Source organism: Pinus tabuliformis, chromosome X (assembly GCF_031772625.1).
Source record: "Pinus tabuliformis cultivar Carrire ecotype Pingquan chromosome X, CPIR1, whole genome shotgun sequence".
In the NCBI taxonomy this organism is placed as follows: Eukaryota; Viridiplantae; Streptophyta; class Pinopsida; order Pinales; family Pinaceae; genus Pinus; species Pinus tabuliformis.
The window spans coordinates 687,305,054-687,328,760 of NC_142308.1; positions in this window are offsets into that span (position 1 = coordinate 687,305,054).

Consider the following 23,707-nt stretch of genomic DNA (forward strand, 5'->3'; position numbering starts at 1 on the left):
TTTTTTAGCCTAAGTATCCTTGACTTAGCCACATGCACTAAAAATCATGTTCACACTTGGTTTTTGGTAAACTAGCTTGGTGGACCAACTTTCCCTTGTTTTTTACCTTTAAAGGATTAATATTATGGAAATATTGGTCCAAACACTTTCCTAAACCATTTAGACATCTAAATACATGTTCACACCTAACCACACCTCATCCACTTGAGTTATTTGAGGATTGGTGCCCCACATGAAGAATCCCCCTTAAATCAAGGGATTTGGTCGCCCAGACCATTTTAGCATGTTTTAAAGTTGCCTTTCTTGGGAAATGCGCCCCTCCTCATGCTTTCCTCATGGCTGATAGTTGGCATAGGTTTTCTTGATTCATTTTCGCTATTTTAGGCCTCCCTTTAGCTTTCCTTAGCCTTTTCTAGTTTTTTACTAGTTTTTTCCTAGTTTTCTAGATTCGGCAATTTCTATATAACCACCTCCCTTTGGGATTAGAGGTTTGGTTGCTCATGTATTATTATTGTTCATTAATTTAATACATTTATTTTATGGAGCAAATTCTTTCTCACCTCTCTTGAATATCAAAAAATTACTTGTGTTTAATTTAACTAGAATTCTAGATCTATCAGAGTGTCCGCAAGAATTCTACAGTTTTCTAGTAGCATGACAGCCTGTGCATGATAGCTTGCCACATTCCCCTCATAGGCTACTTCCCTGGACTTGGTCCAGCTGCAGGTTGAGCAGCTCCCCCAAGAAAATGAAAAATTCTGGAGGAGAACCAGCCTTCCCTCCGAAAATTGTGTAATCATGTTTGGCAGCCTGTTGGGCTCTGGAATTATGCAATTCTGCCTGTCAACCTTCCCTGGAAAAACTGCGCAATCTAACCCAGAAAGACTGCTCAGCCCATAAATTGTGCAATTCTAGGCATCTTTCAGCTGCTCAACCCATAAACAATCCCTCTGGGCAGCCAGCACAGCTTCTTTGCAGAAACTACGCAAAATTTACCCTCAGTCAGGCAGGTTGTTGCATGTGGCATCAGGTTCACTAGTTCCACCCTAGATAGAGGAAACTTGACTTGCATGCATGGGCTACTTTTTCCTGAAATAGAAAAAGGCAACATACAAAAATCATCCCTAGATTTTAGGGATCTATTTTTAGCAGTTGGAGGTTACATGCAAAGATCGTTTTAGAATCTTTCCTCCAACTGTCACTTTTTTCTAGATCTGTGGCATGCTCATCGTGACCATCAAACTTATTTATTCTATGCTTTAGAGCTCATTCCTTCACATTGATCTTGAAGCTCTAACATCCCACAGCACATCCAGGAGCCTTTGACACATCTAGCTCAGCTATTTCTGGGTAAGTCAGCTTAACTTGTCGTGGGCAACATTTCTATCGCTTTTTATGCTTTGGCTTGTGTGAGTGTTGTCTACTTGATTTCTTTGAATGATTGTTGTCATTTACATGCATATTAGCTTGTACTAGCACTATTTCAGTTTCATTAGCATATCACAATTGTCGCATACATGACATTGTTTTTCACAAACAGTCGCCAATTCAACAGCTCACTTCACACACATGCATGTTGTCCCATTTTCTGAATCTTCCATTAATTGTTTGCATGCACGATCATTCACTCATGCTTACACTTAGTATCACCATGCATTCACATTCACATTTTCTTTCAGTTGCCCGTTGGTAGGTCTAGGAAGCCTTGGTTTGAACTTTTCCTGACCAAGATAACATTGCGCAATCCTGAGAGGGAAGGCTCTGCCTTCCTCCTAGAAAATGTACATTTCTGCCTAGTGACTATCCTCCAGTCTTGCATTGCGCAATTATGAGGGGCAGTGACTGCTGGCCCAGAAAATTGCGAAATGTTGTCACTGGGTCTGCAACCCTTTCTAGTTGGAATTGTGCATTTCACAATCCCAGCAGCCAACACGCCAGTGTGGATTGCACATTACACAACTCTAGTAGCTAGCCAGCCTCCCAGCAACCTAGACTTCCTTTTGTGTAGTTCTAGTAGCTAGTCTCCTGGCCTCCCGGAAAAAAATTGTGTAATCTTTTCCAATCAATCCCCAGGTATGTAGCATGTCATCCCTCAAGTTTGCTTTGGTCTTAGCCGATAGATTTCTTTCCATGCATGCCACCATGTCTCCAAATCTAGTAGGTGTTCGTCTGTCTCTCAAAAATTCAGAATCAATGGCCTCCAAGAGAGTAGGATCAATGGACACTAATGGAAGTGCAACTGGAGAAACAATTGAGCGAGTGTCCACAAGTTTGCTAATCTATGAAGACACCATGCTAATTGTAGACAAGGACATCAAGCTGAAATGGCAAGAGGTGAATGATGCATTTGCAGGCACATTTGGGGAAGACCTCGAAGACCATCAATTCTATGTGAACATTCACAAGTCCGGCTTGTACCGGATTGCATGTAGGTATCTCGTGTTCCCATGTGTGAACATGATACATTGGATTGTCTCGCACACTAACCTTGAGATGATGACATTGAGCAGTGTTAGCGTGACGGAGATTTCTACCTTCAAGGCATAGGATTATGAACAGATGTACCATATGTCGAATCCCATGGTCACCATGGAGACACCCTTCAGCATACCCAGCAGCAATTCCAATTCCAGGGATATCTTGAAGAACTAGGTGAAGGAGCCAACCAAATTCAAGATGACACCCAACCAGATCTAAAAGATAAAGATACTGCGGAAGGTGTATCAATACTTGGTCATATTTGCATGTCACTTATATGGCCAAGAGAGCACGGAAACCTTCCTGTAAAGTTGGGTGATCGTGTTGGACCTTCTGGCTAGTGAAGGCAAAGAATGAAACTGGTACGACATGTTGGCTCACCGGCTGAAGGAACAGGTAACAAGAGCTCGAAAACCACCCAAAGATCAGCAAGTGTAAATCTACATGTCCACTTACATCTTGGATGTAATTTGTGCCCGTCAGGAGTTCCTAGGTTTGAAGTGGGCATGGACATCGATGGAGACCTTTGTGAACACTTATTGTAAAATGTTATCCAAATGCAGCTTTAGAGGAGTTAACGCACAACTGTGAGATCATTTTGTCACCCCTGTGTACAATATGATATTTGAATAGGACCCACCTTACATGTTGAAGGCAGCAATGGAGGCATTGATTGATATAGCAAATTGGTATGTATTACCGTCTGACACCTTCATACAAATGTAAAACATGTGGAGATCCACATGTTTTACCAAAGTTTGCCTTGGATAAGCTCGTCATATAGGAAGTATCATACCACATCTCAGCAGATTGTCAATTAGGCTGCACCGGAAGAAGAAGGCACCTTGGCCCACTCTTACATTGCAGATCGGGTTATACAAGATACGGAGTTTCAAGCATGTGGATGTCGAAGCAGAGGAGATCAAGAATTATCCATTCAACACCCAAAGGTACAATTTGTATGACCCACATTGTTTTGTCAAATATCACTGCGCGAGAGTACAATTTTAGTGAATCCATGGGGCGTGTCATTAGGAAGAGGAGGACCCATCGAGATATTGTTACAGCTTCTCCAATCCCAATGAACCAGTCAGCATCGTTGTGGAATGGTTAGCAATGCAGCGTGAAGCAGCATCCAGGAGAGCACCAGCAGTAGAGGTAAACATACCAGTGTGTGAGAAAGGCAAGAAGAAGATTGTCGACAGCATGGAGGCAAAATAAAGCTACAAGTTCTGAGAAAATCCACTTGTGCAGAAAGAAACTTTGGCAATAGAGGTGAAGAGGCAACCGCACGATAGGAGGAATGTACAAAGGTAGAGAGAAAAATGGATAATGGAGGAAACAGAGAAGGAGTTACATCAATTGAAGGAGAAACTCCAGAAGGAACATGAGCTATGCAAACAGGAGAAGGAAGCGCATCAAGAACAGTTACAACATGGGGCACAACATGTACAGATAGATGAAACTATGCCCATACAAGTAGTCGACTCATCCGAACAGCTAGCACCAAGAAAGCAGGGTGAGCAGTTGCAAGAGCAAGAATTTTCTCAAGAGATTGAACAAGCACTTGAGAAGATGGATACTGATATGGAGCAACAAGAGTCAGAGCAAGACATCGACCTCATGCCTCACCACCAAGAGGTCGACCCACCATCTTCACCAGATCCAGAAGTGGAGCAAGTCCCACGCAACCAAGGAGACACTGAGATCCTTGGATACATTAATCTTGAAAGAGATATGCACAACATCACATTCGATGAGTCCCAACATAGAGTTGTGAAATCTCATAGAGTTTCGACTCTAGATGATCATACATCTCCTGTGCAGTTTGAGGAACGAGTGATCGTGTCTGACGTGCACAAGCATCTAGTAACATTGGTCGATGCTACCAGAGCATATGCCGAAGCCACTAGCTCAAGTGTTCACTTCTTGATATTATAGAATGAGCAAATAGCTAAGGACTTACAAACGACCAAGCAAGGAGGAGAACTGATTAGAGAATACGCCCGAGCAGAATTGAAGAAGGCAATACTGGATGAAGTATTGCACCTTGACACAGTTATGCGAACGTTGTATTCAAAGTTTGGTACCATGCATAAGGCAGTTTTCCATCTCAACGGTTGGTAGCAATGATGTGCTAGGAGAGAACATACCTTTTCGAACGTGCATGATGCTGTTGATTACATGAAAACATGGAAAATGAGATACAAGGGAGCCGCATTACACTTGCCCAAGATGATGAAGCCCAGAGTGGTCAAGTTGAAGGCACGCATCCAGAGTCAGATCCAGAACTATGAAGACCTCCCGCAGCTCATCGCTAGTCTACAGGCTTCCCATGTAGGGGTATTCAGGGGTATGGATGTTGTTGTGCATGCACATGAGATCCAATCTATTGGGACACTCATGCAAGCAAAGACAAAGGCACAGGTCCGACTAGAGCTTGACTCGTACTTTGACGAGTTGATGCGCATATCCACCAGCCCAAACTTGGTGATCAGTGTAGACACCATGCATCAGTATGTCGCTGGTCCGACCGCACTCAAGACAATGATGCACATGTTATCAGACGACTTGGACAGAGGAGCCCAAGTAGTGTACTCAGATGCTATGGAGGCAAGAGTTCGTTTCTAGAAATATTTCACCTTAGACTACATGGACACCATTGCGGACTATCGAGCTTGGCATCAGTTCCTTACTATCGACCACCATGAAGATTTCAAAGACTTGGTCTTCCCAAAATTGTCTGAGTCATATTGATGTCTTGCATGGCTTTCTCAAGCCTATTTTGTCTCACATGGGTACATGTGTAGATTGTATGTGATGTCTTGTCAAGTGGAATTTCAAGTGTCGATAGTTGGACATAACAGTCATAGAGTAGATGAAGAGTCATGAGGATAGATGAATAGTCCCAAAGGGGAATGTCAAGGGCCACCCCACCCTTTGCTATATATACTAATAGTCCCTCATAACTCATTGTAAAGGGCTTTTAGTAAGCCAAGCTTCCGATAGGAGTATCTTAGAGAGAGCTTGGACAATATTGTAACGAGCCTTGGCTTCTCCACTATACAAAGCTAGTATATCTCTTTGGAGGAGCAGGCGATAGTGACTGTAACGTTCTACTGTCAGAACTAGTGGTTGGTCACGGATGTATTGTATGACTATAACTTACACTTCTTAATATAACAGAGCCAGCACGTTTCATGCATATGTCATATTGTATTTCAGCTATCTTGTTTACTCTAAATTATATATGTATATGTTTGCTTACGCATGCATGTGTAGCTATTCTGTATATGTATGTATGAACCTTACTGAAATGTGTTGTTGGTTTAACCATCACTTTGGATTGCTAGCTTAATTTTCTTCAATGTTGTGATGTTTCTTTGCTTGTGTGTTCCCTTCTTAACTACATGATTTCACAGGTTTCCAAGGGGCGCACTCACCTCAACCTTTGTGTGTTAGAACCACTCATGCATCTTCCTTGACTTAATGCATATGTCACACCTTTGCTACCAATAGGGATGTCTTACTTGCCTCTATGCGAAACTATGGTCAAGGCGATGTTGTACGACCCACTGTTGGGACTCCTACACCAAACAGTCTGGGGTCTAATTGGGACTTCTTACCGGGGAGATCCCCTGACATGTTGGCGAGTCCAACATTGTCAACATTTCTGGTGCTAGAAGGAGGGCCATATGACAAGATGTGTCCTCTCATCCTATTTTGAAACTTTTCACATATATCATGGATTTTGTTGCACTTACCCCTCCACGATGTTTTTCGCGTGCCAAACCTCTCAACATTACGAGGGAGTTTTTTGATCTCTTGTCTGAATTCACGTATAATGGTGAAGACGAAGTGGCCTGGCCTTCGTTCTTAAGAGACTTCCTTGCCATGCTTGATGAGGAATATGGATGTTCTTACAAACAGGCCATCCTGCTGCTTGCATACACGCTTTGCGAATCCCCACGACGGTGGTGTTGCAGCCTACCGGCTGACAACGTAAACTCACTCGAGAATTTCTGTGATCTCATTGAAGATACTTTCCATCCATTTGATCCAGAACATCTTGAGCAAAAAATGTTACAACAACAGAAGGCCTCGCATGAATTGCCTATGGATTTTTGGCAGCGCTTCCGTGTTTTGCAGTTGCAAGCTTCAAAAAGCCAGATGAAATTTCCATATCTTTGGGATAGATTCGCATACTATCTTAACAAATCAGAGTATCCCAAGAAGAATTTTGAGCCTAAGCCTCATTCATCATACTTCATTGATGGAGCTGCACAATCACAGACGAACACGGTTGTACTCACAAGTGACTGTCCACCGTCCCCTCATCAAACAACTCCACCACTACAGAGTGATGTGGGTGAACAAGCCCACACATCTTTTCAACTGCCAAATCCTCCCAACATCACTTTGCCTAATTTTCATGCAAATTTGGTTGTAAGTCCATTGAGTTGTCACATCCGTTTTGTACCACAACCTCCGTCTTCGTACTCGGATGATATTATCTTGTGTTCTACCACCACGCACTCTACACTTGTTGTGAACGAGGATCAATCCATCGACGGAGTTGGTGTTGCACAACCAACATGCACTATCATTCATGAAGAGTATGACTGGGAGCTTGAGCGTCATCACTCGGCGAAGGATGACTCCCTTCTGTCCTAGCCTCCTTTGTTCTTTCCTGACATTTTTTGTGAACCTGCCACGCTTGATTTCGCATGTGTATCTCCATCTATGGATGCACCCTTTGTTGATCATTCGCAGGACACACCGGATGTCAGTCCATCATCCGACAATGGAGAGGATAAATTATTCACTGAAAATCCATTTGAATTTTCATTTGATTTTTCTGGAAACGCTGAGGGTGAATTTTTCCGCTTCTCATCTACCCCTTTTTTGATTCATCAGATTGATGTGAGGATGTCTATGAAATCATTGATTTGGTTGATCGTAGCTATTGTGATCTATTTACTTCTGTATTTAATCACGATGATGATTCTATCACAGCTGATTTTTTGAAGCCGCCTATTTATGATGATCTATCTGTCGACAAAGTCGAAACCCCCCAGACTGTCGAGGCACTTCAGCCTGAGCTAATGGTTATGTCAGGCCCTCGCTATCCTAAGGTTGGTTTCACTTCCGATCAGGAAATTGTTGAAACACCCAAGGCTCCTCATCACTCATTTGTATGCATTGAAGATCAATCTCACACACATATCATACTTCCTCCACTCGAACTGCATGATCCCATCGCTCATGCATTGGAGGAATATTACATTGCAAGCACACATGCACGATGCAAGTTGTCTTTGTTTCTTTCGTTTGCTTCAATGTCACAGTCAAGAGTATGCATATGCATCACCGTTGCATGTAGTGTCGCACAACACCATGATAAGTCCACAGATTGTATGTCATGTACTTGCACTCACTTATTTTCTGTGGACACATTTAAACTTGGAGTGTGTCTGTCTTCATTGTCATATCTCTTGTTTGCTGGTTCGTGAAACATGCCTTCACCAACATGGGTCAACCAATGCATCGATGGCTGCATTGGAAGTATCACTTCACTTGATCAGGCCCATGCATCGTTAGCCTAGGAGTAGGAGTAGTGTTTTTTTTTATTGTTTTCTTGCACGCTTGTTTTCTTACTTTCTTTACATGTTTTTCTTTCTGCTTGCTTGTTTGCTTACTCGCTTTTCTTTTGCATTTACTTCTACTTTCTCTTTGTTTTGTGTTTGTTTGCTTGTTTGTGCTCGTAAGTTATTTTCACATGAAACCATGTGTGACTCTTGAAAAAAGCCGGGTAAATTACAAGAGGCCTTGTGCAGCGATCATTACTTGGTTATCTATCGTCCTACCTTTGTATGAAGAACTTGTTATATTCAGTCCATGATACACCAATGGAAAATACGTATTGTTTGAAGTGAACCTTGGTGAAAACACAAATGCTTGCGCACTAACTAGTGTCACCTACTCTAGTCGGTTGTTTTTGGGTTAACCCTTTTCAGTTCAGTCAAGTAGAGTAAGGTGAGGGGGGAACATTAACAAGCACATCAGTTGTATATAATAAACTACTTCTCTAAAGGAACAACCTCTTCTACTCTCAATAAGTCGGGATCTCTCTTCTGCCTCCGAAATGAATAAGTGTTATGCACAGTTATGAAAATGGAAAAAATGAAAAAAAGAAAAGTTAAAAATTTCAAAATAAAAAATGAATAAGGCGAAAGAAGAGAAGGGTTTCCTACGCAGAGAGGTGATGCAAGTAACTCCGTCGGGGTACTGACCAGGCTTATTGGCAGCAGAACCATGCTTGTGTTCCTGCGTGACTCTATCGAGGTATTGTCCAGGCCTGCTAGCAGCGAAGCAACACCGGAGATGAAACTAAGACTCTGATGACTATATTGCTTGTGCACCAATATACCCCTCATCCCCAATTGAAACAATATTTGTGTTGGCTTGTCTTGGAATGTGTGTCAACTGACCAGGTTCTTGGCAGATGCTACACCTTATAATCAAGCAAGTGTGGAAACCAAGACGAACAAAGAATTGAACAATAATTCCAATTTCCAGAGGTGTTAGACTTTCTTTTCACGAACAAGGTCCATTCAAAGAGCTAGAGTTCTCTCAGTGTGTCCCCAAGTATTGTAGCGGCTACAACCACCCTCCAAAATTTTTCCTTAGCTTCATTTTGGAGCCTCCCTACCAACCATCCTTAACAGCATGTCCTGCACTGTCAAGTACACAAGATTCAGTGGTTTTATAGCAACATGACAGCCTGTGCATGATAACTTGTTTCATTCCCCTCACAGGATGCTTCCTCAGACTTGGTCCAGCTGTAGGCTGAGCAGCTCCCTCAAGAAATTGCGCAATTCTGGAGGGGAACCAGTGTTCCCTGAAGAAATTTTGTAATCCTTTCTAGCAGCTTGTTGGGCTTAGGAATTGCGCAATTTTTCCTGTCAACCTTCCCTAGAAAAACTGTGCAATTTGACCCAGTAGGACTGCTTAGCCTAGAAATTGCACAATCCCTCTAGGCAGCCAGCCCAGCTTCCTCCCAGAAACTGCACAAAAGTTACCCTCAGTCAGGCAAGCTATTGCATGTGCCATCGGGTTGACCGGTTCCACCTGGGACTGAGGAAAATTGACTTGCATACATGGGCTACTTTTTCCCGAAATAGAAAAAGGAAACATGCAAAAAGCATCCCTAGATTTTAGGGAGATATTTTTAGCAACTGAAGGTTACATGCAAGTATCGTTTCAGAATCTTTCCTCCAAGTGTCACTTTTTCCTAGATTTGTGGCATGTGCGTCATGAGAATCAAACTTATTTATTTGACACTTTAGATCTCATTCCTTCACATCGATCTTGAAGCTCTAACAACCCACAACACATCCAGGAGTCTTCGACACATCTAGCTCAGCTATTTTTGGGTAAGTCAGCTTAACCTGTCTTATGCAGCATTTTTGTCACTTTTTGTGCTTTGGCTTGTGCGAGTGTTGTTTGTTTGATTTCTGTGAATGCTTGTTGTCTTTTACATGCATATTAGCTTGTACTAGCACCGTTTCAGTTTTATTTAGCATCTCACTGTTTTTGCATGCATGACACTATTTTCCACGAACGATCACTGATTCGATGACTTGCTTCACACACATGCATGTTGTCCCATTTTCTAAATCTTCAATTCCCTGTTTGCATGCACAATCATTCACTCTTGCTTACACTCAGTATCACCATGCATTCGCATTCACATTTTATTTCAGTTGCCCGTCGGCAGGTCTAGGCAGCCTTAGCCCAGACTCTGCCTCACCAAGACAACATTGCGCAATCCTGAGAGGGAAGGATCTGCCTTCCTCCCATAAAATGTGCATTTTTTCTCGTGACTGTCCTCGAGTCTTGCATTGTGTAATTCTAAGGGGCAGTGACTGCTGGCCTAGAAAATTGTGCAATGCAGTCACTGGGCCTACAACCCTTTCCAGTTGGAATTGCACATTGCGCAATCCCAGTAGCCAACAGGCCAGTCTAGATTGCACATTATGTGATTCTAGCAGCTAGCCATCCTCCTAGCAGCTCGAACTACCTTTTGCACAGTTATGGCAGCAAGTCGCCTAGCCTCCCGGAAAAAATTGCACAATCCTTGCTAGTCAATCCCCAGGTATGTAGCATGTCATCCCTCAATTTTATTTGGTATTAGCTGACAGATTTCTTGCCATGCATGTCTCCATGTCTCCAGATCTAGTAGATATTCGTCTGTCTCTCAGAAATTCAGGATGAATGGCCTCCAAGAGAGCAATATCAAAGGACACTGACGAAAGTGCAAATGGGGCAGCAGTTGAGCGAGTGTCCACAAGTTTGCCGATATATGAAGACACCAAGCTGATTGTAGACAAGGACATCAAGTTGAAATGCCAAGAGGTCAATGATACATTTGCATGCACATTTGGGGAAGACCTCAAAGACCGCCATGTCTATGTGAACATTCACAAGTCTGCCTTGTACCAGATTGCATGCAGGTATCCCGTGTTCCCATGTGCGGACATGATACATTGGATTGTCTCACACACTAACCCTGAGATGATGACATTGAGAAGTGTCAGCGGGACGAATATTTCTACCTTCAGGGCATAGGATTATGAACATATGTACCATATGTCGAAGCCCGTGGTCACTATGGAGACACCCTTCAGCATACCCAGCAACAATTCCAACTCTAGGGATATCTTGAAGAATGGGTGAAGGAGTCGACCAAATGTAGGATGACATCCAATCAGATCTACAAGACGAAGATACTGCGAAAGGCGTATCAATACTTTGTCATCTTTGCATGTCACTTGTATGGCCAAGAGAGCACGAAAACCTTCCCACATAGTTGGGTGATCTCCTTGGACCAACTAGCCAGTGAAGGAAAAGCATGCAACTGGTCCGACAGGTTGGCTCATCGGCTGAAGGAACATGTAACAAGAGCTCAACAGCCACCCAAAGGTCAACAAGTAGAAATCTACATGTCCGCTTACATCTTGGATGCAATTTGTGCCCATCAGGAGTTCCCGGGTTTGAAGTGGGCATGGACATCAGCAGAGACCTCTATAAATACTTATTGTAAAATGTTGTCCAAATGCAGCTTCAGAGGAGTTATCACACAGCTGTCAGATCATTTTGTCACCCTGGTGTACAAGATGATATTTGAATAGGATCCACCTTGCATGTCAAAGGCAACAATGGAGGCACTGATCGATATAGCAGACTGGTATTCCTCACCGTTTTTCACCTTCATACGGATGTACAGTGCGGAGAAGCCTCCGCATGTTTTACCGAATTTTTCCTTAGACAATCTCGTCATGCAGGAAGTATCATACCACATCTCGGTAGGATTGTCAATTAGGTTGCACCGGAAGAAGAAGGCACCTTGACCCACTCTTCTGTTGTGGATCGGGTTATACGAGATACAGAGTTTCAAGCATGCAGATGTCAAAGTAGAGGAGATCAAGAAATATCCATTCAACACCCGAAGCTACTATCCGTATGACCCGCATTGTTTTGTCAGAGATCACTACGCGAGAGTACCGTTTCAGTGGATCCACGAGGTGTGCCATTGGGCAGAGGAGGACCCATGGAGATATTGTTATAGCTTCTCCAAGCCTAATGAACCGGTCGACATCGCTGTGGAATGGTTAACAAAGCAGCATGAAGCAGCATCTGGGAGAGCACCAACAGTAATAGCAGCAAAGGTAAACATACCAACATGCAACAAAGGAAAGAGGAAGATTGCCAACAGCACGAAGGAAAAACAAAACTACAAGTTCCGAGTAGATCCACTTGTGAAAAAAGCAGCTTTGGTAATAGAGGCAAAGAGGAAACAACGTGATAGGAGGAATGCACAAAGGCAGAGAGAAAAATGGAGAATAGAGGAAACAAAGAAGGAGTTGCATGAGTTAAAGGAGAAACTCCAGAAGTAACAAGAGCTGCGCAGACAAGAGAAGGAAGCACAACAAGAATATGTATAGCAGGGGGTGCAACATGTACAGAGAGATGAAACTGTGTCCGTACAAGTAGTCGACTCATCTAAACAACTGGCACTAAGAAGGCAGGGTGAGCAGTCACAGAAGCAGTAATTTTCTCAAGAGATTGAAAAAGCACTTGAACAGATGGATACGGATATGGAGCAATAAGAGTCAGAGAAAGACATCGACCTCATGCCTCACCACCAAGAGGTCAACCCACCAGCTTCACCGGATCCAGAAGTGGAGAAAGTCCCAAGTGACGAAGGAGACACTGAGATCCTTGGATATAATCCGGAGGGAGAGATGCACAACATCTTATTCGATGAGTCCCAACATAGAGTTGTGCAATCTCATAGAGTGTCGAATCTGGATGATCATACATCTCCTGCGCAGTTTGAGGAACGAGTGATCGTGTATGATGTGTGCAAGCATCTAGCAGCATTGGTCAATGCTACCAGAGCATATGCCGAAGCCACTAGCTTGAGTGTTCACTTCCTGATAACAGAGAACGAGCAAATGGCTAAGGAGTTATAGACAGCCAAGAAAGGAGGAGAACTGGTTAGGGAATCCACCCGAGCAGACTTTAAGAAGGCAATACTGGATGAAGTATTACCCCTTGACACAGTCATGCTATTCCAAGTTTGGTACCATGCATAAGGTAGTTGTCCATCTCAACTATTGGTAGCAGTGATGTGCTAGGAGAGCATGTATCTTGTTGAACGTGCATGTTGTTGTTGTTTACATGAAAACATGGACAATGAGATACAAGGGAGCCCCATTACACTTGCCTAAGATGATGAATCCTGGAGTGGTCGAGTTGAAGGCACGCATCCGGAGTCAAATCTGAAACTATGAAGGCCTTCCGTAGCTCATCACTAGGCTACAGGCTTGCCATGCATGGGTATTCAGGATTATGGATGTTGTTGTGTGCACACATGCGATCCCATCTATTGGGACACTCACCTAGGCAAAGATAAAGGCACAGGTCTGATGGGAGCTTGACTCACACTTTAACGAGTTGATGTGCATAGCCACCAACCCATACTTGGTGATTAGTGTAGACACCATGCATCAATATGTCGCTGGTCTGACCGCACTCAAGACAATGATGCACATGTTATCAGACGAGTTGGACCAAGGAGCCCGAGCAGTGTACCCGGATGTTATGGAGGTGGGAGTTCATTTCCATAAAGATGTCACCTTAGAGTACATGGACACCATCGTGGACTACTGAGCTTGGCATCAGTTCGCTACTGTCGACCACCATGAAGATGTCGAAGAGTTGGTCTTCACAAAATTGTTTGAGTCATAATGATGTCTTGCATGGCTTTCTCAAGCCTATTTTGTCTCACATGGGTACATTTGCAGATTGTATGTGATGTCTTTTCAAGTGGAATTTCAAGTGTCGATAGTTGGATGTAATAGTCATAGAGTAGATGAAGAGTCATGAGGATAGATGAACAGTCACGAAGGGGAATGTCATGGGCCAACCCACCCTTTGATATATATAGTCCCTTAGGAGTATCTTAGAGAGAGCTTGGACAATATTGTAATGAGCCTTGGCTTCTCCACTGCACAGAGCTAGTATATCTCTTTGGAGGAGCAGGCGATAGTGGTTGTAACATTCCACTATCGCAACTAGTGGTTGGTCATGGATGTATTGTATGACTGGAACTTAAACTTCTTAATATAACAAAGCCAACACATTTCATGCATATGTCGTATTGTATTTCAGCTATCTTGTTTACTCTAAATGATATATGTATCTGTTTTCTTATGCATGCATGTGTAGCTATTTTTTGTATATGTATGTATGAATCTTACTAAAATGTGTTGTTGGTTTAACCATCACTTTGGATTGCTAGCTTACTTGCCTTCCATGTTGTGATGCATCTTTTCTCATGTGTTCCCTTCTTAACTACATGCTTTCATAGGTTTCCAAGGGGCACACTCACTTCACCCTTTGTGTGTTAGAACTACTCATGCACCTTCCTTGACTTACTGCATATGTCACAAAATTGCTATGAACAGGGACATCTTACTTTCCTCTGTGCAAAACCGTGGTCAAGGAAATATCGTACGACCCACTGTTGGGACTCCTACACCAAACGGTCTGAGGTCTAATTGGGTCTTCTTACGAGGGAGATTCCCTGACATGTTGGAGGGTCTAGCACCATCAACATGATGGTGTTGATTACTCCGCAAAGTGCAATTCAGTTAATTAAGCAGGGTATCCCGAGGATACCTCATCCATCAACTCCACCTCCACCTCCACCTCCACCTCATGTACCTACACCTTCACCTCCACCTCCACCTCCACCTCATGCGCCTACACCTTCACCTCCACCTCTGCCACCATTCAACATGGAAAATGTGATGAAGATGTCGGTTTTTAAAGGGGTAGGGAGTGAAGACCTAGAACAATTCTGGTTTGTTGCAGGAGTTGTATGGACGACACAATAGATTACAGATGATAGAATCAAGAAAGCGCAACTGGTCACAGCCTTACAAGATCGAGCATTGACATGGTACATCAAGTACTGCACCGATAATCCCACCGCAATGTTAGCATAAACCCAGCAAGCTCTGAACAAGGAGTTTAGGAAGCCTAAGTCAAAGGCACAGTGAGTGACTGAGTTTAAATAAATTTTGAAAAAGGTAGATGAGACACCTTGGGATTTTTATCAAAGGTTGAAATGCCTGATCAGGCAAGCCAATATGGTGATTACATATTCCCAGCATCGCAACTGGTATATAGTGTCACTCATGCTGCACTTAAGAGTGCTTTTGTCACAACAAAAGATAACAACGCAAGCAGAAGCCTTAGAAATTGCTATGAGGTTGGATGCCTCACCTATACAGGATAAAAACCTTGGAGTGCAACAAATTCATTCATAGTTGGAAATCTTGCACTTGGAGTTGCAGAGCCTGAAGAAAGGAAAGGAAGCCCAACCAAAGGTGCGCACTGAAATCTAGTGCTTGAAATGCAAGAGCCATGAGCACGATAAGGACCATTTCCTAGTTTATAAGAGCTATCTTATTGGGGGAGGGCCCATTCCCCTGAAACTAGAAAATAACATTGGGTTGAGCATGGGAGCTGCGCCATGGTGCGCTATCTGTCAGGTTACAGGACAACATGCATCTGATAATTGTCATTTACTACAGAAGTTTGTACAGACCCCTCTTTAGTTGTTTTGCAATTTCTGTAAATCCATGGGAGATGATGAATGCCATTGTAGGAGTTATGATTTGATGATGGATCAAAACCCTACCTACCGAATGTAGACAAAAATCCAACCTTGAGAATGCATATTTGATTAGGTCAGCCCTAAATCAAATTGGATGCCCTTGGAAAGATATAAATACAAGTGACATCAACCTCATTTGGACATCATTGTGAGACATTCTTCTATTCTCTTCTTTGGTTTGGATCGCACAGGTCTACGAAAAGTTCGTAAAGATTGGTTGGCATGAGTTGTATGGTTTCTAGAGTTTTCAGGTCACAGTCATAGGATTTTCAAAGGCAATATTCAACTATAGTTTTTTGAATGCAATCCTATGCATGTGACTAGAGGGTTTCAATCAAATGCATGACACTATCTCCATTCGACTAGACTCTAGGATTTGGTTTTTTAGTTGACCAAATTTTTCACCCGTTGGCCATAGTCTTTGGTAGTTGACCACAGACATTGATAGTTGATTATAGGCTTCTGAACTAGGGTTTTGAGTATTATCATTTTTGGGCTCATCTCATGGATGTTGTTTAGTTAACATTTTTGGATAGTTTTATGATTGAAGATATGGATCATTGTACTCTCTTTTGTTGAATAATTCAGTGGCAATCTAATAAGAAGAAGAATTTGAAAGGTTTTTCCCCATAGTAAGTTTTTCCCCGGTCTCCGACCAATTGTAGTGTCTCTATTTGTAAATGATTTTCTTCTATTTATCTTTTATGTTTCTCTGCATTGATGATGATATTTTTTTTCTATATAGTTTCATATGTTGCTGAATAATGGCGTAAATTTTAATAATGTTATGATGCCATGGGGTGAATTTAATATGAAAATAATGAAATGCAATTATCAAATCAAAGAACAAATAGCCCTAAGAAAAATTGACACCCTCTACCATGTGTAATAGTCTTATTCATAAGATGTTGGATGGAAAAGTGATTAGTATGCACAAAGATAGGGTATCCAATAATGTAATGATGGAATTTGTTTATGGCATGCACCACAACAAGGAATTCTTTCTCAATTACTGTAAAATTTAGTTCGGATGGAATTGAATTTTTACTAATATAAAAAATGATGTAAGCTTTTTGTTCCTCCTTTTGACCTAACACAAATCAAATGGTTGTATCTAAGGCATCAATTTTAATATGAAAGGGTAAGGACCAATTAGGACCTCATAAGGAGTAGTGGATATTTTTTCTTTAAGGACATTGAATACTAATTGGCATTAACCATCCCAATGGAATTTTGTAGCTTTTGTCAAAAGACAAAATAATGGGGAAGCTACCTTTGTAAAAAATTATATAAACGTTGGGTAGTATCCTGCATAACATAAGAAACTACGGACATCCTTTTGTGTGGTTGGGGCTGATAATTTAAGAATTACCTCTATTTTTGCAAGGTACACCTAAATCCCTTCAAGAGAGATATGGTGCCTTAACATGATCCCTTCCATGAGAAGCATTTGACATTTATCATTCTTGAGAGATAGGTTGGTTTCTGGACATTTAATTAGTACCTTTTCAATATTTTTCAAGCCTTCCTCAAATGTTTCACCAGATACTGTGAACTCATCCATATATCTCAAAACAATCATTGGTCAAGTCATAAAATATTTCGAGAACAACCCATTGAAAAGTTACCAGAACATTACATAATTCAAATGAGAGTACTTAGTAGGCATAAGTTACCCATGGACAAGTGAAGGTGGTTTGGTTTTCTCCTAATGTTTAGGGGCTACTTGAATATAATTGTATCTTTTGAATCCATAAAAAAAAAGTAGAGAAAATTATTACCTACTAAGATGTCTAAGACTTTATTAATGGAGTTGCAGAGCCTGTAATTTATGTTTTTTAATTCCTTAGCATGCCCTGTCACTCCTTAGCTATCATGCCCTCACAACTACCCTTAGATTTTTTGCAACATGGGAACCCAACAAAATCCTACCTCAACTATAAAAACAACTTAACTATAACAACAACTTGACCAAGTTACAATTACTACAACTAGACTGGTATTTCACCTCCATTCTTGGTGTTTACTGGCTCTTTAAAATATTACATTACGATTCTGATATACTGGGGATTTACATTTGCAATTCTGATCTTCTTGTGCTTCTTTATGTATTGTCCATCCATGCAGTGATTGTTTTTCTCCAACTGATAAATTGCTTCTTCCAACAGTTAAAAAAAGAAAAATATCACTATAAACTTGCCAGTCAAGTATAATTGTTTATTACCTTGGAAACTATGTAGGTGCTTAATAAGGATGGTGAATTTCTTTCAAAAGGTAACCTGGAAAGTGGTGCAAGCTCAAGAGTGGAATTGGGTATTCAGACTATGGGTGCCCTATCATAGTGGAGAATATGAGTCATCCTTGAGAATTTCTTATATAGGTCAGTTAATTTCTTATATTAACAAGGCTTTTATATTGTATTCAATAACTCATTTATGTTATTTTGAGACATGGTTTAACGTTTTCATGTTATCTTCTGTTGGTTTTCACCAATATTCTAGATGCTTTGTGAGGAGCAGGGGATATTCCTTGAAATAGCTGACATCATTTGAGGTTTGGAGCTTATGACTTTAAAGGGAGTCATAGAAGCTCACAGTGACAAGATCTGGGCCCGCTTTGTTGTTGAGGTAATGCCATGATTACAAACAAGATAATTAACTCTCAAACCTCGGATTCCTTGTAAAGCTTCCTCTTTTATTTGTGTTTGGTTGCTTGAGCATGTTAGCCTCCTGTTGCAACAGGTTTCATATTTCATGATTAAACAGTGGAAGTGCCAAAAATTTTCATCTTTTCCATGCTGCAAAAGTTCCATTTTTGAATGATTTCTCAGTTAAGGGAAAGCCAAACAGCTTAAGCTTGGTTTCCCTAGGTTTAAATTTTCCAATGCTTTAGAATATAGAGAATGAAGGAGCCCAACAGCTTAATCTGGGCCCTTGGAAGAAATAAGGGTAGTTTTAGATAGGAAAGGCAGATTAAAAGAAAAAACAATCAGGGTTTGCAAGTCTAAGTGCACCCTTCCTGAAGTAACAAAAAATGCTAGATGTATTAGGCTGGGTAGGTAGCCTGGGGTTGCAGAAAAGATCATCTTCAGTTTTGGTTTGACAAAGAAAACTCATCTTATCAGTGGCGGAGGTAGCAAAGCAGTATTTTAATGGCAGAATTTTGGAAGCATGTCTAACTTCCCTTCATTCCCCCTAAGAACCCTCTTACTAACATTTCCCCAAAGGACCTTGGGATCTGCCCAACAAGTCCTGATTCCATTTCATCTCTGTGAAACATTAAGGTAAGTGTTGGCTTTCTTAAATGAAAAGAAGCCACATTTCTTGTGTAAAAGCCATGTTTTCATCTTCTACACACTCTCTATGTCTATCATCAGTTCACAGACCTATCATCATTGTCCCCTTTATTTTTTTATTTCATAAACTCACATTAACTCCTAATTTTATTATGTAGCTCCCTAACTACTCCCCCATCCCCATTCACTACTAAAAACTATATAAAAATCCCCAAAAATATTAAATAGCCCTCCCCAGGCATTATAGCCATATGTTTGGTCCGGGAAATAGCAGTCCATTTGGGGCTCCTATTAGCCTTTCTGTCTCCCAACCTAGGAGTTAACCTAACCTCTTGTTTGGTTAATAACCTTTATCTGATTTCTCGTTCATCAAAACCTTCACATCCACTCCCCCCGCAGTGATTACCTCCAAGGGTTTAATGTTTAAAGCTTTATTAAAACATTAAATTAACCCCCTGCGCGCATATAAACCCAAAAACCCTCTTTATTAAAGTTATAACCCCCCCCCCCCCCCCCCGCCGCATCAATAATTAAACAAAATAGTGGGCGGGTCCCCGCCCTAACCCTCTGTTTCCTTGTCCTCCCCGCCAGCCGTTAGATCTGGCCCGCCCCAGATCTACGGTGGGCGGGCCTTTTCACATGCCAACACACCCGAAGTTTAGCGTCTGGGAGTTCGGCGGTTTTGTCGTCGTACTCCCGCCACGCGTCAAGCTCTCGGGTGTGGCAGAGCCCCTCCCTCCAAAACCACCCAGGCGCTAAGGCGGTGCGCCCAAAACCACTTACCACCCTCGCCTGTGTGACGTCAGCACCACGTCCTCCCCTATGACGTCATCTCCTCGCCGCTGCCGCCGTGCCACGTTGCCACCACCTCATACTTTTTGTACCCTCGCCCTGCCACCGTGTCCCTGCCACCATCCCGCCACGTCACCCGTCCGTACATAATGACGTCATCTGCCGACGTCATCCCGCCACATCATCCATCCATACCCCGAGACCCGTCGATGACGTCATGCTGACGTCATCCCGAAAAAGCGCCAAAAGCGCCAAATGTCAATTTTTTGCTCAAAAGAGCGCGGACGACCGTTGTAATTCATTTTTATGGGTTCATTTGAACGCTCTGGTCCCCTGTTTTATTCATTTGCTCACTCCCAAAGCTTCAAGGCGACCAACTAAGCTGTTGCGGCCGGCAATTCAAGTTCATAACCTACTTTGCATCAATTCATCAACTTTCGGCACCGTTCAAACCAGGTACTTGCCATATTTTCCCCTTTTCGCTCCTGTGCTTGCATTTTATCTGTTGCACATACTGTGAGCCTGCAAAAATTCCACAATTTGTAACTCTGCTGCGCCTCAGACCCCATTAAACCTACTGGAAACCCTTTACTTCAGAAAAATCTCAGAAACCTGATGCCCATTTACACTTTTGCGGGTGAATTCTGTTTAAAGCTCGGCCCCCGGCAAAAAATCTCGCAGCAGCTCGGCATTTCCCCGTTTTTACCCTGTTCCGCTGTCCAAATCCATTCACTAAAACTGTAAATTGCCCTCTGCTCCTCTGCGTTGTTCTTCACAGTCTCTAGCTCCAGAGAATTCACTGAAAAAAGGGAAATTGACCCAAAACTTTGCAAAATTGGTCTCTTACAGCATAAACTCTCAAGTTGTCCAGCTACTGTTACATTTGAGTTCAGTTTACCTGCTCCTGCTGGTTATTACAAGCAAAATTGATAGCCAGTTGTTACATTAGTCCTCCTTCAGCTCAAGCATTCAAAAGCGGTATAATGGCCACTCCATCTGCTCTGAACATTACTCCCATCAACCCGCCAAGCAAAGAGCTTGAGTCCGTGCCCTTGGCCGATACAGACTATCTTATTCAAGACTTCGTTGCCAAAAGGAATCATCTACACACCTACTGCCAGTTGAGGAACAGTTTCATAAACAAATCTGACATATATGGCATTTGGGAGTACAATCTGCCCCATTTTTTCCTCCCTTCTGTGAATATTTTTCCTGAGATTATTCACCTCTGTGCTGCAAATTATGAACCTAGTCAAAGGGCTGTTAAGTCTTCATCTGGAAGCATACTTTTCTACATTACTCCTGACTCCATCAACCAAATGTTGAACTTCAAAGAGACTCAGACGCTATTGCCCTTCTCCATAAATAATTTGTTGGAAGAGGCCTCCTGGTTCCCTGGTACCAAGATTGAAATGATTGCTAAGACATTTATGAGGGCAGATTGCCAACCAAAGGAACCACCTCCATTTCCTTATGACCATTTCAATAAGGTGGGCAAACTACTGGTAGATATGATATCCTATGTCTTGGGCTTCACAAAAACTTAACTCGTAGACAAGACAGTACTGGTTATATTGTCTTCTTTCAGCCAAGGACAGCCTCCTGCTATCAAGTATAATTATGCCAGGTTCATATCAAATAAAATCCATGACCAGCTCACTAGACTAGATAGGCAGGGAATCTTCAAATATTCCTCCTATATCTATCATTTGTTCATGTTTTATCAATCTGAAATTTTCCAATGCCCTATCAAGAAACTGGACTCAAAGGGAGCAAGGAGGTCTGTTGTCTTTTGGTCATCTATATTTCATCAAGTCCAGCACTCTCCTTATTCATACTGTGAATTCATTGACCAGTTTGTCTATCCGGTCTCCTGCGTCCTAATGAAGGTTCCTCCTCCCAGAATAACCTATGAAATGCAAAAGATCTTACAAATGTCCAAGAATTACAAATTAGGTGATTGGTACCTATATCAAGACCATACTGTCATCAGAGTTTATGGCTGTGAGCTGTGTCCATACAGGCTCCCGAGATATGTGCCAATGAGACTGTTTGCAATAGAATACTACAGGCAGCTTATAAATTCAGATTTGACTCACTTTCACAGTACCAAAAAGAAGGCACAACTGAAATTCAAAGACCGCCTAGGCCCCTTCATCATGAATAAGAAGGATGGTTGGCAAGAGGCTAACATAATACTCAAGGATCAATTTAAATTGAAAAGGAGTTTCTGGTGGGTCCCTTATGACCCACTTGGCTTCATTAGTGCCAGAAGGGTCAAATATAGGTTGACACCCTATGACCACTGCAAATACCCAGACATTGAAAAATATGCTAATCAATATGCATGGGCACAAGGAACTTTAGTGGAAGAATTAACTCAAGAGGAAATCTTGGAACAAACTGCTAGGGATCTTGAAAAAATTCTTGACTTAGATTCTGATGACCAGGTAAATTTCAAGCTGCCTTACCAAGTTGAAGAGGGCACTTCTACAGCTGCAGCTTCACAAGTTGCCCAAGGAGCTTCTACATCAGCAACAGGTACAGCCAAAGGGAAGGAGCCAATGGAGACAGAGCAAACGGTCACGGAACAGCCGGTCACCTCAATGGAGCAAATTCAAGGGCAAACCCCTCCTCAACAAACAGAGGCACTACAAGTGCCACCTTTGCAAACTCCTGCCCACGAGGAAAGGGGCAGGAAGCGAGACCGACAAGATTCCACACCTGCTAGTGGGTCTGTGCAGCAACCTGAATCAAAGAGACAAAGGGTTGATTCTCCGGTTGAGGAGGAGGTCAGTGAAGAGATCGTGGAAAGCCCGAGAAGGGAAAAAAGCCTGCATACACCAACAAGCTCTTTTCAGCGAGAGCAAGATAGACAACAAGGCATGGAGGTGTCTTCCTCCACTCAAAGAGGCAAAAAACCAGCCAGCACCAAGGCCAGCTTCAAAGAAATCAAAGCTCAAAATGAGCTACTAAGAGTGCAATTGTATAAGCAATTCCTAAAGGCAACACCTGCCAAACAAGAAAGACTGGTGGCAGCATTTGATTTAAAGCAAGAAAAGATGATTTTGCACCATTTCAAACCCAAGGTTCAGCAGCCACAATCGGTCGCAGACTTTGTTAAAACGAGGTTAGAGGTCCTGTCCAAGGACATCCACCCAATGGATCAAATAGAATTACACAAGCAGACAGCCGAAATGCTTTATGCTACACTTGCTGAAAAGGCCACATTGGCCCATGAGTTAGAAGAATCATTGAAGAATACCAACACTCAGCTGGATTTTGAAAGATTGTCCTCCACAGCCAAGGATAATAGAATTAAAACACTGGAGGAGATTATTGTGGACTTAGGTCATGATCCTAAGGATCCTAAGGGTGTCAGGACCCTTATGAAAAAGAAAGATGATGATATTGTTGCACTGAAGAAAAGATTGAGGTTGCTTCCTACTGAGCACCCTCAAACAGGAGAACTGCAGAAAGAAAAAGAAGCTGAGGATCAGTTGGATTTGATGATGAAGTTGAACCAGAGAGTAATCGATTTGGAAGGGGAGTTGGAGCAAGCGCTGCAAGGAAAGCAGGGAGAGTCGACCTCCCAGCCTCCTCAAACAATCCCAACTGTTGTTGATCCTCTATCACAAGCAGCAGTGACCCCTCCAATTATTCCAGCCACAACAATAGCTACAGAAGCTACAACATCAACAACAGCAGCACCTGAAGCAAGCATGAGCGTAGATGATTTGACAGAAGCTGTCAATAAACTTAAACTTCAGGCAACAGAAATAAAGGAGGCCAAAGAAAAGCTGGCTAAACTAGAAGAAAAATATGATAAGTCCAAAATGACAGTGGGTGAGCAATCAAGGGAAATCAAAGCCCTGAAGGACAGAATCAAA